This window comes from Lynx canadensis, chromosome B2, assembly GCF_007474595.2.
Source record: "Lynx canadensis isolate LIC74 chromosome B2, mLynCan4.pri.v2, whole genome shotgun sequence".
NCBI classification, from domain to species: domain Eukaryota; kingdom Metazoa; phylum Chordata; class Mammalia; order Carnivora; family Felidae; genus Lynx; species Lynx canadensis.
Genome location: NC_044307.1, coordinates 26,258,329 through 26,275,470, shown reverse-complemented (window position 1 = coordinate 26,275,470; position 17,142 = coordinate 26,258,329). Strand labels below are relative to the sequence as shown.

Here is a 17,142-nt window from a genome sequence, read left to right as displayed (position 1 = left end):
CTGGGGTGAGAGGAGAACACATATGTAATGTGAGGTGAGGTGAGGTGATGCATATGTCCTCACTCACGCTGCTTCTCACAGGCATGGAGTTTCCTCTTGATCTTTAGGTTTGGGGCCACTGCAATGTCACTTTATTCCTGCCATCCTGTGTGCCTGCAGCCACCTTTCTCTATCACTCTATATGCTCTATGATTATATCTAGGAATAAAGAATTAGACGAAAAGCAGCCCATCGATTTAGACAACTTTCTAACTTTCTCACAGCTCTACAATGCTGATGTGAAACTGTCATAAGCAGAGTATGCGCAAGCTCTTAAGATGCCCAATCAAGAATGATACAGGCTAGGTTTAGAATACTAAATTCTGTTGAGTATGTGGCCCCAGGTGACAATAGGAAACTATCCTAACAATTAACAGGAACTAGAAAAATCACCAGGAGAAGGGTAGGAAATCATGTTATCTGCCTGGATTCTCAAGAAGAGAAAGAATCACAAGTGTAAAGTCAGATTTCCAAACTTAACCAAGTAATGTAGAACTCTCAAGCCCAAGAGAGGCAAACACTAAACAGCCTGTATCAGAGAGTTCTTCAGAGAAACAGAACCAACTGGATATGTGTGTGTGTGTGTGCGTGCGCGCGCGCGTGTGTGTGTGTGTGTGTAGACTTAATATAAAAAAAAAAAAAAAAACTGGCTCACATAATTACAGGGGCTGAGAAGTTCCAAGATCCTCAGCCAGAAAGCTGGTAACTTAGGAGAGCCAATGGCATAAGCCTGTAGGTTTGAGACTCAAGAATTGCTAATGTTTCAGTTATAGTTCAAAGTTAGGAATATATATATATTGTTGTCCCAGCTCAGGACATTCAGACAGGAGGAGGTCTCTCTTACTTGCAGGAGCGTGAACCTTTTTGTTCTATTCAGGACTTCCACTGATGGTATGACACCCACCCATATTAAGGAGGGCCACATTACTCAGTTACAGATTCAAATGTTAATCTCATCCAGAAGTACCCTCACAGATGAACGTAGAGTCTATGGCCATACTACCCTGAACGCGCCCGATCTCATCTGATCTCAGAAGCTAAGCAGGGTCGGGCCTGGTTAGTACTTGGATGGGAGACAGATGCACGTAGAATGTCTGACCAAAGGTCAGAGAATCCTGTAGCCCAGTTGAGTTGACACATAAAATTTACCATCACAAGTGTACTCCTTCTCAAGGAAGTACCCATATTCATCACATCTCCTTAAATCCCCAAATAAATTATAACAATAAATATATAATTCAGCCTAACATGATACAACTATCCTTTGTACAACTGAAATGCATTAACCCCTTCCCCAGAGAAGAGGAGGTAAAGTCTTTGAATGAGGTTTGTTCTCCTCTTTAATAACCCATTAAGTTAAATACAATAAATAATATTTAAATAAATACTATGATATAAAGTCAATACATCTTGAGTTACATTATGAGGGAATAAGAGAGGGAAGAAAACAAAGATATTCGCTCTATAGTGTGTGTGTGTCTGTATATATACATATTGTGTGTATATACACATACATGCACACAAGCACATGTATATGCCTAACAAAATAAAGAGGAAATTACTTATGACAATTACAGCCCTTGTTTCCATAATGGTCATGTCACTGTAGCTAGTTTTTGTAACTACCTTCTTTCATTCTTTTGCCTTCAGCAAGCACCTCAAATCATCATGGCTCTTCACCAGGTGGGGTAACCCAAACCTTCATTCCTGAAGGTCCAGGCTATTTAAAGCCTTGCCTGAATTGGATTGTTGTAGTTTTCCATTGACCTTAATGCAGGGCATATAATACTAAGAAATGCCCTGAGGGATCTCCTGTATTCAACAGAAACTCTTCCTTGCCTCCATTGTGGAGCAACAGTACAATTTCCTCTTGGTAGTCAGGATCAATCACTCCAGCTAACACTGTAACACCTTTCTTTGCTTGCTGAATCAGAGGCATGAAGAACCTAAAGTGGCAGGTGGCAATCTTAACTTCCAGTTCAATGGGATCATTGTTGTGTCTCCTGGTAGAAACATTCTTCCTTCTGGAACTAAGATTTCTAGGCTGCAGAGCATAAGGTCATGGGAAAAGGAATTAAAAGTTTGCTACTAGGTCACTAGGGGTAATTGTAAGTGGTGCCACTCCATTTCCATCTCTTGATTCTGGACCTGTGAATGCTGGCTATGGGAAAAACAGCACCATATGGTGATTCAGAACATATACAGCCTTCTGGAGAACCTGGCTCCAGCCCCACAAGGTAGGGCACCTGGCACTGCAACTGAGTTTTCAAAAGACCATGCCACTGTTCATCAAGCCAGCTGCTTCAGGATGTTGGGGAACATAATATAATAAGTGAATTCCATTGGCCCAATGCTACACTTCATTTGCTGTGTAAAGAGTTCCTTGATCAGAAGCAATGTTGTGTGGAATACCACAATGGTAGATAAGGCATTCTGGAACTCCACGGAGGGCAGTTGGGAAGAAGCATTATATATCGCAAATGCAAATCTATATCCAGAGTGTCTATTCCTACCATAAGGGAAGCAGTTCAATGTAAATAATCTTAATCAGCCTCAGACCATGGTAGCTGGTTGATGACCTTTAAGGAGCGGTGCCATATAAAGGGGCTCAATGTTAGTCTCTGTTGTGGGCAAATTGGGCAGTCAGCAGTGCCCAAAGCCAGGTCAGCCTTGATGAATACAAATCCATGTTGCTAAGAACATGTACAATGCCATCACTGCCACCATGGCCACTTTGTCCAGGAGCCCACTGGGTGATGACAGGGGTCACTGGGAAAGAGGTTGACTGGTATCCACAGAATGGGTCATCCTAACAACTTGATATATTAAAATCTTCCTCTGGGGCAACTGGATGGTTCAATCAGTAAAGCATCTGACTCTTGATTTCAGCTCAGTTCATGATCTCACGGTTGTGAGATCAAGCTCCGCATCAGGCTCCACGCTGAGCATGGAGCCTGCTTAAGATCCTCTCCCTCCCTTTCCCCATGCCCTTCCCCCACTCTTCCTCGCATGTGCACATGTGCACTCTCTCTCTCTCTCTCAAAAAAATAAAAATAAATTTAAAAAAATTAAAATCTTCCTCTGCTGAGGTTACCTTTTGGTGACCATTCACATGGGAAACAAATATTTTCATGTTTGTTGCCCAATCAGAGATCTACTCACACATCTGTTCGTCAAATTTCCTTGTAGCCAATTTTCCTATCATGTTCCTTCCAACTCCCTGATCACCAAGCCAAACCACTGGCCCAGTGAATTGGTCATTGGCACATCTGGCCATTTCTTCTTCTAAGCAAAGTGAACAATCAAATTGGTGCTCAAAGTTCTGCCCACTGGGTGATTTCCCTTTATCAGTGTCTATCAGGGATGTCCTAAAAAGGGGCTGCAGTGCTGCAGCTGTCCACTTTCAGATGAACTTACAGAACTATCTATAAACCAGGCCCAAGTCCTCTCTTCCACTACCACAGAGAACTCCTTACAAAAATCATACATACAAGCTAGGGGAGAGGAGGCAGTGTAATGATAGTAGGACCATGGGCACTTGGGTTACTTCTTCTTATAACTTTTTTGTGCTCTCTGGATCTTCTTAAGTTGATCCTACATATGGCACTTTCATCTGATGATACAGTGCATTGTGTCCACCCAACTTTATAGCTTGGTTGATCAGATAATATCCAGTTCAGATTGCAAGGCCTATTGGTAAGTGTTCCACTAAGGTCTATTAGCAGTCCAAAAAAGCTGTTTCTCATGTTTCTGAAGAGAATGGTAATTAGCAGCGGAAGATGGCAGGGCTTTGCTCCAAAATCCTAAGGGACTATGTTGCAACAGGTCTGACTATACAGGTGTGCCAAAGGCTCCAAGCAGCATCCCTATCTCTCACTGATACTTCAAGTGCCATTGGATCTGCTGGATCATATGGCCCAACTGGCAGAGCAGCTTGCATGAAAGCCTGGAACTTCTGCAGAGCCTTTTCTTCTGAGCACCCCCTCAAAACTAGCAACTTTTCTGCACTCAGTAAAGGAGCCAGAGTAACACACCCAAATGAAGAATATGTTACCTATAAAATTCAAAGAGGTCCAACAGTTTGTAAGAAGGACCAGATGCAACAACTATCCTTCACCTTAGAAGGAATATCTACATTAAAAAAAAAAACAAAAAAACTTTTTTTAAAGGGGACATCTGAGTGGCTCAATTAGTTAAGCGTATGACTCTTGACTTCAGCTCAGGTCATGATTCCATGGTTCATGGGTTCAAGCCCAACAATGGGCTCTGTGCTGACAGCTCAGAACCTGGAGCTTGCTTGCTTCAGATTCTGTGTCTCCCTCTCTCTCTGCCCCTCCTCTGCTCATGCTCTCTCTCTCTCTCTCTCTCTCTCTCTCTCTCATTCTCAAAAATAAATAAACATTTAAAAATTTTAAAAAAGAGAGAATATCTTTACATGCCCCACCCCATTTCTGAAATTTCACTGGTAGAAGGCCTCTAAATTTTAGTTGGATTTATTTCCTACCCTCTGACAAGCAAGTATCTTACCAGCAAATCTGGAGTAGTCCTTATATACTAGGTCCAATCAGCATAATGGACCAGTATGATATCTTGTGGAAGGGAAAGGTGATCAAGATCCCTGCCAACAAAATTATGACATAGGCCTGGAGAGCTGATATATCCCTGAGGTAGGACAGTAAAGGTGTATTGCTGGCCTTGCCAGCTGAAAGCAAGATGAAGAAAAAGCATTTGCCAGACTAATACCAGGAGATGTGTTGATTTGCTCAAGCAATGAAACCATACTTTGTACAGTAGCTGCAAATGGAGTCACCACTTGGTTAAGCTTACAATAATTGACTGTCATTCTCCAAAACCCATCTGTCTTCTACAAAGCCAAAGTGGTAAACTGGATGGGGATGTGATTCGAATTTCTGCATCCTTCAAGTTCTTGATAGTGGCACTAATCCACACAATCCCTCCAGGAATGCACTATTGTTTTTGGCTATTTCCCTAGGTAAAAACAGTTCTAGTGCCTTCCACTTAGTTTTTCCCACCACAATATCCCTCCCCCCATAGGTCAAAGAACCAATGTGGGGATTCTGCCAGCTGCTGAGTATGTCTACTCTAAGTATGCATTCTGATACTGGGAAATAACCACAGGATAGGTTAAGGGATCCACTGGGCCCATATGAGATGGACCAAAGTTAAAAATCCATTGATCATCTGACTTCCAAAAGTCCGTAGTCCATAGTCCATAGTGTGACTAAAGGACCACACTGACACTTTGGGTCTCCTGAAATCAGTTCAGACTGTGAAAATCTGATTATATCCTTTTCCCCAGTACACAGTTACCCTAGAAAAGGCCATAAATCCCTTTGGGGAAGACTGGGAGAAAAACTAACAGTATAAACTTTTGGCAGTGTACGTGGGTCCTTCCTCAAGGGGACTTAGCCTCTCTTTCATTTGAAGGGTTCTGGGTCTGTAAACTCATTCAAATCTGGTAACTGATTAAGGGGATGTGACTCTCTAATTTTATAATTCAGGTTAGACTTTTGTTCACTTGACCTAGAACATTTCTGCTTATACAGATCAAGTAAGAATTTAGTAGGCTTCCTATCTATTTCACTTCTAGAAACACCACAATCAACTATCCAATACCACAGCTCTACTCTGACTCTACTGTCCATTACAGTAGTCATCCCTACCTTGTCTTTGGTGGCTGAGTGCTGCCACTTGGCCCTGTTACCCCAAGATCCCGTTACTCTCATTGCACTTAGGTTCTCCTAATCAGTGACCACAGTTCCCACTGTAATGTCTAGTCTACAAGGGAAGGGAGATCACAAAGCTCTTCAAGGTTTCTGGGGCTTCCCTCAGAAATTTGTTTCTCACAGTACTGGGGAAAGATAGGTCTGTTTCGGCCCTCCCAGGTTGGGTGAGCAGGTCTTAAAGGAAATATCTATTCTAATATTCCAATCTCCCTAAAATTTTTATCCCTCCCTCTACATTAAACAAGGGCCAATCCAGCATTTCTAACTCACTCAGTGTGAGCCACTTTTCCATCTATATTTCAGCCAAACAAATGGTTAGAACTTCCTGAGCTACAACACTAAATGCAGACTTAAAGTAAGTATGTATTAAGAGATAAAGAAAGAAACCAAATTCATAATGCAAGAACAGGATGTTATGAAATAAAAACAGACAGCTCTGGAAAAGAAACACAGAAATTCCAGAAATGAAAATATACAGTCATTAAGGTTAAAAAACTCAAAGATGGGTTGAACAGTAGATTTGACAAAGGTAAAAATATAATAATAATAATAATAATTAGCAAACTGAAAGAAGGCATCCACAATGATTCATATAGAGACAGAAAGACTAAAAATATGTAAGACTAACTAAGAAACATGAATGATAGACTGGGCAAACTCCAATAATACTCAATAGGCACATTGAGAAACAGAAGTAAGAGAGGGAAATGAATATTCAAATAAACACTGGCATAACAATATCCAGAACTGAAGACAGTCTTCAGGCTGAAAATGCAGATCATGTATCAAGCAGAATAAATAAGAACAAGTCCATTCCTACACATATCTTACTGGAACTCCATAAAGTAATATACAAGTTCTTAGGGAAAGAAAGTCCCAACTGTTCCCAGTAAAATACTAACAGTAAAAATGACAGCAACATTATTATTGTTTTAGCTCCCAATTTCTAGGCTGTTACTCTGTGCTAGGCCCTCTGCTGAAAACAAAAATTACTATTATAATTTTTTTTAGTTTTAACCTTCAAATTAGCCTGTGAAATAACTCACATTCTCATTTTACAGATGAAGAAACATGATATTATAACTAAAGATATATAAATATGTAAACTATATACATATATAATAAATAAAACAGTAATTTTCTTACTGGTCTTAAGCCTCTGATTTCAGCTCAGGTCATGATCTCATAGTTCGTTAGTTCAAGCCCCAAACTGGGCTCTGTGCTGACAGCTCAGAGCCTGGAGCCTGCTTCAGATTCTGTCTCCCTCTCTTTCTATCTCTGCCCCTCCTCTGCTCATGCTCTGTCTCTTTCAAAAATGAATAAACATTAAAAAATATTTTTTTAATAAAAATAAAATTCAAAACCAATCAGAATCAACCCCTCTTCAAATTTACAGTCACCCTATATCAACAGAAAACTGTAATTCTATGGGAAGATATGAAAGACCCTCACTATTCCACCTAATGTCTTGTCATTCCCCCTCCTGCATCCCCCACATGTAATAAGCTCTTTCATATCTTTACATTATCTTTCACCTACAATGCCTGCTCCCAGCTAGCCAGCCTGTAATGACTAAGCCCAAAGCATTCCTCCTTTGAGAATTGGTAACTGTTAGTCAATGCTGATGCAGGAAGCAAGTCTATAGCATGATTATACTTCCCAGGCATCATTTCAGGCCTCTGCACTGAGCAGGTACAAACTTTTCTAAGGTGCTTCTTCCATCTTTGTTTTTTCTGCATTTTTCTCCTCTTTTCCATCCTTCCTCAGAAGGACAAATGTATTAGCAATATTGTTTCAATTTTTTCATTTCCCCTTCTCAACTCAGATGTTCTACAAACTATAGAGATGTGAGAGTACAAAAGTTTCGATTTACCATAACAGTATCTAAAACCAAAACTATGTTCATACCTGACAGCTTCACTTGTACCATTTCAAGTCCTAAGGTTCCTGAGTAGAAGAAACTGGGAGAGAAGTAAAGGGTCACTACATAACTAACAAAATGTAAGCCTCAGAATATGGAGCCAGAACATTTTACATAATTTGAATGTTTCATCTGTTGTCAGCTTTTAGCCCATTAAAATACAAATAAATGTTCAATAACTAGCATATTTTATTTGTATGTGGTTGAGAGAGGATACTCTAGAAAAAGCCCTAACTATGCTTTCATTTCATGTACCACAAATTTAGCTTTCTAGTACACCTTGTCTTTGCTGTACTTTCTGAAATTGACTGAATCAGTTACATTCTTCAAATACTAGCCAGAACACATCAACTGCTTATTTTAAAATGGGACAAAGTTGATGCCAAATAAGGACTCTATTTCTAAATATAAATTTAACGCAACCACTGTAGGCAAAATCAAAACTATGAAAGAAACTTTACTTCTGAATATTTAGAGGAAAAAAGTTCACTCTCGATTTTCATGGATTTCTAGATCCTTTATGGTCAACAAAAGTACAAAAATAATAATTGAAATTTTAACTCTATATGAGTACATTATATTGGCAGGAGATAATGGGACTATATCATATGAATACTTAAAAGCTTTAAGTCATAGATAGAAAGAATATTTGAAAAAGATACTGAGATTCAAAGAGAATTTACAGATTTCATTTTAGACTCCACTTTCCAGGGGAAAAAATAAAAATCATCCACTTTCTTAACATCTAGGACAACTTCAAACATAGGTAGTGCTATATTCACCAGACATAAATCAGGCACAAGTTATGAAACTGGAAGGCACCTTGGGAAACTGAAGAGGGAAACTAAAGTTACCATTACTATAAAAATAGTTAACCAAAAGCCCAATTAATATAAAAAAAAAAACAGCTTAAAAATTCTCCCAAGAAATAGCTCATTCAACAATAGGACATGTAACTATTTGAAGCAACTAGGAAGCCAAAAAAAAAAAAAAAAAAGACACTATAATTTTAAATCATCTGGAGAAGCAGAGGCACCAAGAAATTAATGATCACAACTGCAACTCAATGAGGCCATTAAGAGTAATTTCTTTTTCCCTTTACTTTCATAAAATAGTTGCCAAGTCCCATGGTTCTTAACTCACATCAGTCTTGCAGCAGAACATTATCCTCAGACACAGACTTGGGAAACAGACTCAAAGACAGCTCAGTCTCATGGTCACACTCCTTTGGCCAGCAGCATAGCCTCCCAACTATATCCTGGAAACTCCTGGGTTAGTTTAGAATGTGCTCTCTAGTAGAAAGGGAATCCCATTTCTCACTGTAATTGTAAGAACGTCTTATCACTTCTAGACTGCTTTAAGTCCTTCATCCTGTTACTATATATTCTAAACTAAATTTAAAAAAGCACATTTGTCCAGTTACCTTTTTATGGAAGACTTAAAGCTCTAAAAACCAATATATGTCAGACGGACAAAAATTACTACTACTATGTACCTATCAGTCAAAATGATAACATTAAAAATTACAAATACACATTGGTATGGAAATTCAGAAACTCATGAACCTGTATTCAGGAGTCTGTCTTTTCAATCTGAGGAGTAAAGTATATGAGACTGTCACACAGGTTTCAAAGGCCTCATGAGCTTCATCAAATGGGGTGATGAGCAGGTGAATTCTACCAAACATTTAAAGAATTAATACCTGTTCTCCTCAAACTATTCCAGAAAACAGAAGGAAAGCTTCCAAATACATTCTACAAGACCAGCAATACCCTGACACCAAAACCAAAGACACTACAAAAAACAAAACTACAGACCAACATCTCTGATGAAAACATGTGCAAAAATTCTCAACAAATATTAGCAAACCACATTTAACAATAGGTTAAAAGGGTCATTCACCACAATCAAGTGGGATTTATTCCAGGGATGAACAGATGATCCAATACTCACAAATCAATCAAAGTGATATACCACATTAACAAAACAAAGGATGAAACTCATATGACCATATTCACAGATTCAGAAAAAGCATCCGACAAAATTCAACACCCGTTCATGATAAAAACTCTCAACAAAGTAGATTTAGAAGGAGCAGACCTCAACATAATAAAGACCTTATATGAAAAACCCACAGCTAACATCATACTCAATGGGGAAATCCTGAAAGCTTTTCCTCTAAAGTCAGGAACAACAGAAGGATGTCCACTTTTATTCAACATAGTACTGGAAGTCCTAGTCATAGCAATCAGACAACAAAAAGAAATAAAAGGCATCCATTTGGTAAGAAGTTAAATGGTCACTATTCACAGGTGATAAGATACTATACATAGAAAACCCTAAAGACTCCCACCAAAAAACTATTAGAAGTAATAAATGAATTCAATGAAGTTACACAATACAAAACTAATATGCAGAAATTGGTTGCTTTTCCATACACTAATAACAAAGTAGCAGAAAGGAAAATTAAGAAAACAATTTCATTTAAAAAAAAAAAACAATTTCATTTACACTTGCACCAAAAGAATAAAATACCCAGTAATAAACTGAACCAAGGAAGTGAAAGACCTGTACTCTGAAAACTATAAAACACTGATGAAAGAAATTAAGCATGACACAAATACATGGAAAAATATTCCATGCTCATGGATTAGGAGAACAAATATTGCTAGAATGTCCATATTACCCAAAGCAACCTACAGATTCAACGCAATCTCTATCAAAATACCAACAGCATTTTTCATAGAACTAGAACAAATAATACTAAAATTTGTATGGAACCACAAAGACCCTAAATAGCCAAATAAATCATAAGAAGAATAAAGTTGGAAGTATCACAACTCTAGATTTCACGATATATTACAAAGCTGTAGTAATCTAAACAGTATGCTATTGGCACAAAAACAGACACACTGATCAACACAACAGAATAGACAGCCCAGAAATAAACCCAAATATATGTTCAATTAATCTGTAATGAAGGAACCAAGAATATACAATAGAAAAAGGACAGTCTCTTTAATAAATAGTTCTGGGGAAACTGGACAACTACATGCAAAAAACTGAAACTAAACCACTTTGTTACACCATATACAAAAATAAACTCAAAATAAATTAAAGGCTTAACTGTGAGACCTGAATACATTAAATTCATAGAAGAAAACACAGCCAGAAGTTTATTTGACATCTGTCATAGCAACATTTTTCTAGATGTATTTACTAAGGCAAGGAAAACAAATATAAACTATTAGGACTAGACCAAAATAAAAAGCTGATGCACAGCAAAAGAAACCATCAACAAAATAAAAAGGCAACCTACTGAATGGGAAAAGATATTTTAAATAATATATCCAATAAGGAGTTAATATCCAAAATATATAAAAAACTCAGACAATACCAAAAAAAACCCCAATTTGATTAAAAAATGGGCAGAGTACTTGAATAGACATTTTTTTAAAGAAGACATATAGATGGAAGACACATGAAAAAATGCTCAATATCACTAATCATCAAGGAAACGCAAATCAAAGTGACAATGAGATATCACTTTACACCTATCAGAATGGGGACCGTTTAAAAAAAAGAAAAAGAAAAGAAAGAACGAGCATTGGCAAGGATGGGATGTAGAGAAAAAGGAGACCTTGTTCACTATTGGAGGGAATGTATATTGGTACAACCACTGTGGAAAACAGTATGAAGTTTCCTCAAAAAGTTAAAAACAGAAACACCATAGGATCCAGTAAATCTACTACAGGTTTTTTGCCCAAAGGGGCAAAAAAAATCACCCTAATTCAAAAAGATATATGCATATGTACCACTGTGTTTATTGCAGCATTATTTACAATAGCCAAGATATGGAAGCAACCCAAGTATTCATGAACAGATGAATGGATAAAGAAGATGTGATACACACACACACACACACACACACACAATGGAATACTACTCAGCCATAAAAGAAGATAAGATCTTGCTATTTGCAATAACATGAATGGACCCAGAGGTTATAATGCTAAATGAAATGTCAGTCAGAGAAAGACAAAGATCATGTGATTTGACTTATATGTGGAATCTAGAAAAACAAAACAAACAAAGAGCAGAAACAGACCCATAAATCCACAGAACAAACTGATGGTTGCTGAGGGGGTGCGGGATAGACAAAATGGGTGAAGGGGAGTGGAAAATATAGGCTTCCAGTTATGGAATGAATAAACCGCAGGAATAAAAGGTACAGACATCACGGTGAATACAGTCAATGATATTGTAATAGCAGTATATGGTGACAGTAACCACATTTGTGAAAAGAGCAACATAACGTATAATTTTGTCAAATCATTATGTTGTATACTTTAAAACAATGTAACAATGTATACCAACCATACTTCAAAAGCATTAATCAAATTAAAGTGATTAAATTAAAAAAATAAATGACTGATGAGCTCTTATATATATTCAAAAGACAATAACAAAACAGAAAGAGACGATGGAGAAAGAATGTAGTAATTTGTTCAACATGGGACCGCTTTGGCAAGATAAAATGACATTTCTAACACAATCTACCAAACAGAAAAATTCCACTAAAACTTTACAAGAGAGGCACCGAGATGGCTCAGTCAGTTGGGCATCCAACATCAGCTCATGTCAGGCTCTGTGATGACAGCCCAGAGCCTGGAGCCTGCTTCTGATTCTGTGTCTCCTTCTCTCTCTGCCTTTCTCCACTGTGCTCTCTCTCTAAATAAATAATCATTAAAAATTTTTTTAACCTTATAAGAAAGAAAGGTGTATATGTAGAAAATAGCTGACATGTTCAGCCATACTCAAGACCAAAAATATAATACAGAGAGGATTATTGCAGAGTAAAGGGCTACGACTTTTAAAAACACAACAACAATACAAAACAAAACAAAATTGCAAATTAGAATAAACAATCAAAATTAACAAATAAAATTATGGTCTTAGAACAAGATGGCAGAGTAGCATGGAGACCCTCTGTTCGTCTTGTCCCTGAAACACAGCTAGATCAGCCCCAAACCATTTTGCCACCTAGGAATTTGATCTAAGGATTAACACAAAAATCTGCATAACTTAAACCACAGAACTTGGAAAGTATGTTGTGTAGAGAGGTGAACTGGGGAAGGAAAACAACAGAAGGTAGGGAGCTGTTTTTTCAGAGAAATGACAGAAATGGGGAGAGTGCAGGAAAAACACTCCCCTGAAAGCAGCTGGAGAGAAAGAGAGAGAGTGAAAACACTTGCAGAAGACTGAACAAGAAATCTGTTCCCCAAAACCACTGACAGGAAGAAAGGAGAGGGTTTCAATACCACCAGGATTCTATAAACAGTGGAGCACAGAGTCTGAAGTTCTGGACCCAGTGCCTGATAGTGCTCTGGTGAGGAAGTAGGGAAAATCCCAGAAGGAGGCAGCAGGGTCTGAGGGGTCCATGTGTCACACAGGAAGAAGTGGTTCCCCTGCTTGGAGATCATTTGGTAGAGGCCATTAGGCCTCCCCACAGGCAAAGGTTCTAGTGAACCCCAGAGAGCAGCCACATTTGCTGGTATTGGGACAAAGATGCCAGAGTGCAGTGAAACCTGGTGCTGGCTATGTGTTATGATTTGCCATAATCTCTGAACTTCTGCTACTGCGTGACCACACAAACATTTTCTGGGGCAAGCTGGCATCCGGCCATTGCTCAGTGAGACCTCCACTAGAGAGTTAGCATGTGTCCAAGCTGCAGGGGTCTCTGAAATGTGGAGTTTTGAAACACAACCCCATGTGAGATAAAACCCTGGAGGGAGGTGCCACCTGGAGGGCAGATGGCTTGGACATGGACAGTGTAGAGGAGGGGAGTGGACGGAGGCCTGAGACAAAGGAGGGGTATTTGATTGCGGGTCGGTGACAGCATGAAGTTCCTGTGCCAGAGACTACAGAGCTGGGTGAAGCCATTTCCATCTATTCCATGCACACACATGTGTACACACACACATCACAATGATCCACCCCAGTAAGCTAAGCAGCACCAACACTGGAGAATGGAACTGTTACACCAAATCCCATCCAACTGCACCCTCTAATCATATCCCCTACAAGAGTACAAGCCTTTCAACCTGCTTATTGGATGGGCTATAGAGTGCTTCATAGCCCAGGGGGAAATTAGATATACCTTCATTTGGGTTTCATTGTGTTTGCTGGTTCATTTATTCTTTGGTTTTCTGGGGGGTGGGGGTTTGTTTTGTTTTGTTTTTTGGGTTTGTTGTTGTTGTTGTTGTTTAAATTGGTTTTTCTTTTCTTTTCATTTTCTTGGATAAAGAAAGAAAAATTTTTATTTTTATTTTCTTCATTTTTTATTTTTATATTCTTATATTACTTTTTTAGCTGTATGTTTTTAATTATTTCCTCTATTTCATTTTATTCTATTTCATTCTATAATTTTTTTTAATTTTAAATTTTTTCTTACCTTCTTTTTTCTTTTCTTTTCTTTCCCTTTTACTTTATTCTAGCAAGCTTCTTTCAACAAGCAGACCAAAACACATCTAGGACCTGGCTTCCTTTATTTGATTTTTTTTGTTTTGTCTTTAATTTCTTAACTTTTATTTTTTTTATTTTGTTACTTTTTTTCTTCCTCCGAAAGGACAAAATGAAGAAATTCACTCCAAAGTAAAACACACACACACACACACGCACACACACGTGCGCGCACACACACACACAAGAAGAAATGATAACCAGGGGCTTAATTAACACAGATACAAGCAAGATACCTGAACTAGAATTTAGAACCACGATAATAAGAATACTAGCTGGGGGTGAAAAAAGCATAGAATCCCTTTCTGCAGAGACAAAAGAAGTAAAATCTAGTCTAGACGAAATTAAAAATGCTATAACTGAGATACAATCTTGAATAGATGCCACGATGGCAAGGATAGATGAAGTAGAGCAGTGAATCAGAAACACAGAAGACAAAATCATGGAGAATAAAGGAGAAAAAAAGAAGCAAACAAAGGCAAAAGAGCATGAAACAAAACTTAGAGGACTCAGTGACTTATTAAAAAGGAGTAACACCCAAATCATAGGAGTTCCAGATGAAGAGAGAGAAAAGGGGGCAGAAGGTTTATGTGAGTAAATTACAGGCGGAAAACTTTCCTAATCTGGGGAAGAACACCGACATAAAAATTCCAGAAGCACAGAGAACTCCCATTAGATTCAACAAAAATCAACAATCACCAAGGCATATCATAGTCAAATTTACAAAATACACAGACAAGGAAAGAATTATGAAAACAGCAAGGGAATAAAAGTCCTTAACCTATAAGGGAAGAGAGATCAGTTTGCAGCAGACCTATCCACAGAAACCTCGCAGGCCAGAAAGGAGTGGCAGAATATATTCAACGTGCTGAAGCGGAAAAGTATGCAGCCAAGAATTCTTTATCCAGCAAGCCTGTCATTCAAAATAGGAGAGATAAAGAATTTTCCAGGCAAACAAAAACTCAAGGAATGTGTTACCACTAAACCAGCCCTTCAAGAAATTTTAAGGGGGACTCTGAGTGGAGAAAAGAAAAAACAAAACAAAAAGACCAAAGTCAACAAAGACTAAAAAGGACAAGAGAACAACACCAACTCTTCAGGGAAAACAATGGCACTAAATTCATATCTTTCAGTACTCACTCTAAATGTCATTGGACTAAATGCTCCAATCAAAAGACATAGGGTATGAGAACAGATAAGAAAACAAGACCCATCTATATGCTGCTTACAAGAGACTCGTTTTAGACCTAAAGACAGCTGCAGATTGAAAGTAAGGAGATGGAGATCTATCACATTAATGGTCATCAAAATAAAACTGGAGTAGCCACACTTTTATCAGACAAACTAGATTTAAAAAAATATTTTTAACATTTATTCGTTTTTGAGAGACAGTGAGAGATAGAGTGTGAGAGGGGAACAGGCAGAGAGAGAGAGAGAGACATAGACTCTGAAGTAGGCTCCAGGCTCTGAGCTGTCAGCACAGAGCCCAGTGTGGTGCTCGAACCCACAAAACACGAGATTATGAGCTGAGATGAAGTTGGACTCTTAACCGACTTGACAGGTGCCCCAGACAAACTAGATTTTAAAATCAAGACTGTGGGGCGCCCGGGTGGCTCAGTCGGCTGAGCATCCGACTTCAGCTCAGGTCACGATCTCGCGGTCCGTGAGTTCAAGCCCCGTGTCGGGCTCTGGGCTGACGGCTCGGAGCCTGGAGCCTGTTTCCGATTCTGTGTCTCCCTCTCTCTCTGCCCCTCCCCCATTCATGCTCTGTCTCTCTCTGTCTCAAAAATAAATAAACGTTAAAAAAATTTTTTTTTAAATAAAATCAAGACTGTAACAAGAAATGAAGAAGGGCATTATATCAAAAGTAAGGGGTCTATCCACCAAAAAGATCTAACAATTGTAAATCTTTATGCCCCAACGTGAAAGCACCCAAATATATAAATTAATTAATCACAAACATAAAGAATACTGGTATCATTAGAGAATAATGGTATCATTAATAATAATACCATAACAGTAGGGGACTTCAAAACCCCACTTACAACAATGGACAGATCATCTAAGCAGAAAATCAACAAGGAAACAATGGCTTTGAATGACACACTGGACCAGATGAACTTAACAGATATATTCAGAACATCTGATCCTAAAGCAGCAGAATACACATTTTTCTTGACTACGCATGGAACATCCTCCAGAATAGATCACATACTGGGATAAAAATAAGACCTCAACAAGTAGAAAAAGATCAAGATAATACCTTGCATATTTTCAGACCACAACGCTATGAAACTCAAAATCAACCACAAGAAAACCTGGGGAAAGACCATGAGTACTTGGAGATTAAAGAACACCTTACACTAAAAGAATGAGTGAGTTAACCAAGAAATTAAAGAGTAAATTAAAAAGTACATGGAAGCCAATTAAAATGAAAACACGACAGCCCCAAACCTCTGGGATGCAGCAAAGGCAGGGGGAAGTATACGTCAATCCAGGCCTTCCTAAAGAAGGAAGAATGGTCTCAAATACACAACTTAAACTTACACCTAAAAGGGCTGGAATAAAAACAGCAAATAAAGCCCAAAACCAGCAAATGAAGGGAAATAACAAAGATTAGAGCAGAAATAAATGACATTGAAATCAAAAACACAGAACAGATCAATGAAACCAGGAGCTGGTTCTTTTAAGGAATTAACAGAATTGATAAACCCCTAACCAGATTGATCAAAAAGGAAAGGACCCAAATAAAAATCATGAATGAAAGAGGAGAGATCACAACCAACACTGCAGAAATACAAACAATAATAAGGATAATAAGAATATTATGAGTAATTATATGTCAACAAACTGTGCAATATGAAAGAAATGGATATATTCCTAGAAACATAAAAACTACTAAAACTGAAACAG

The 17,142-nt window shown here is 38.2% G+C and overlaps 1 protein-coding gene across 1 annotated transcript in view; it reads right to left on the bottom strand.

Moving 5' to 3' along the window:
- The window catches only part of GMDS (GDP-mannose 4,6-dehydratase), a 636,799-nt gene that overhangs the window by 523,938 nt on the left and 95,719 nt on the right, over window positions 1–17,142 (bottom strand). The gene's annotated exons all lie outside the window — the stretch shown is intronic.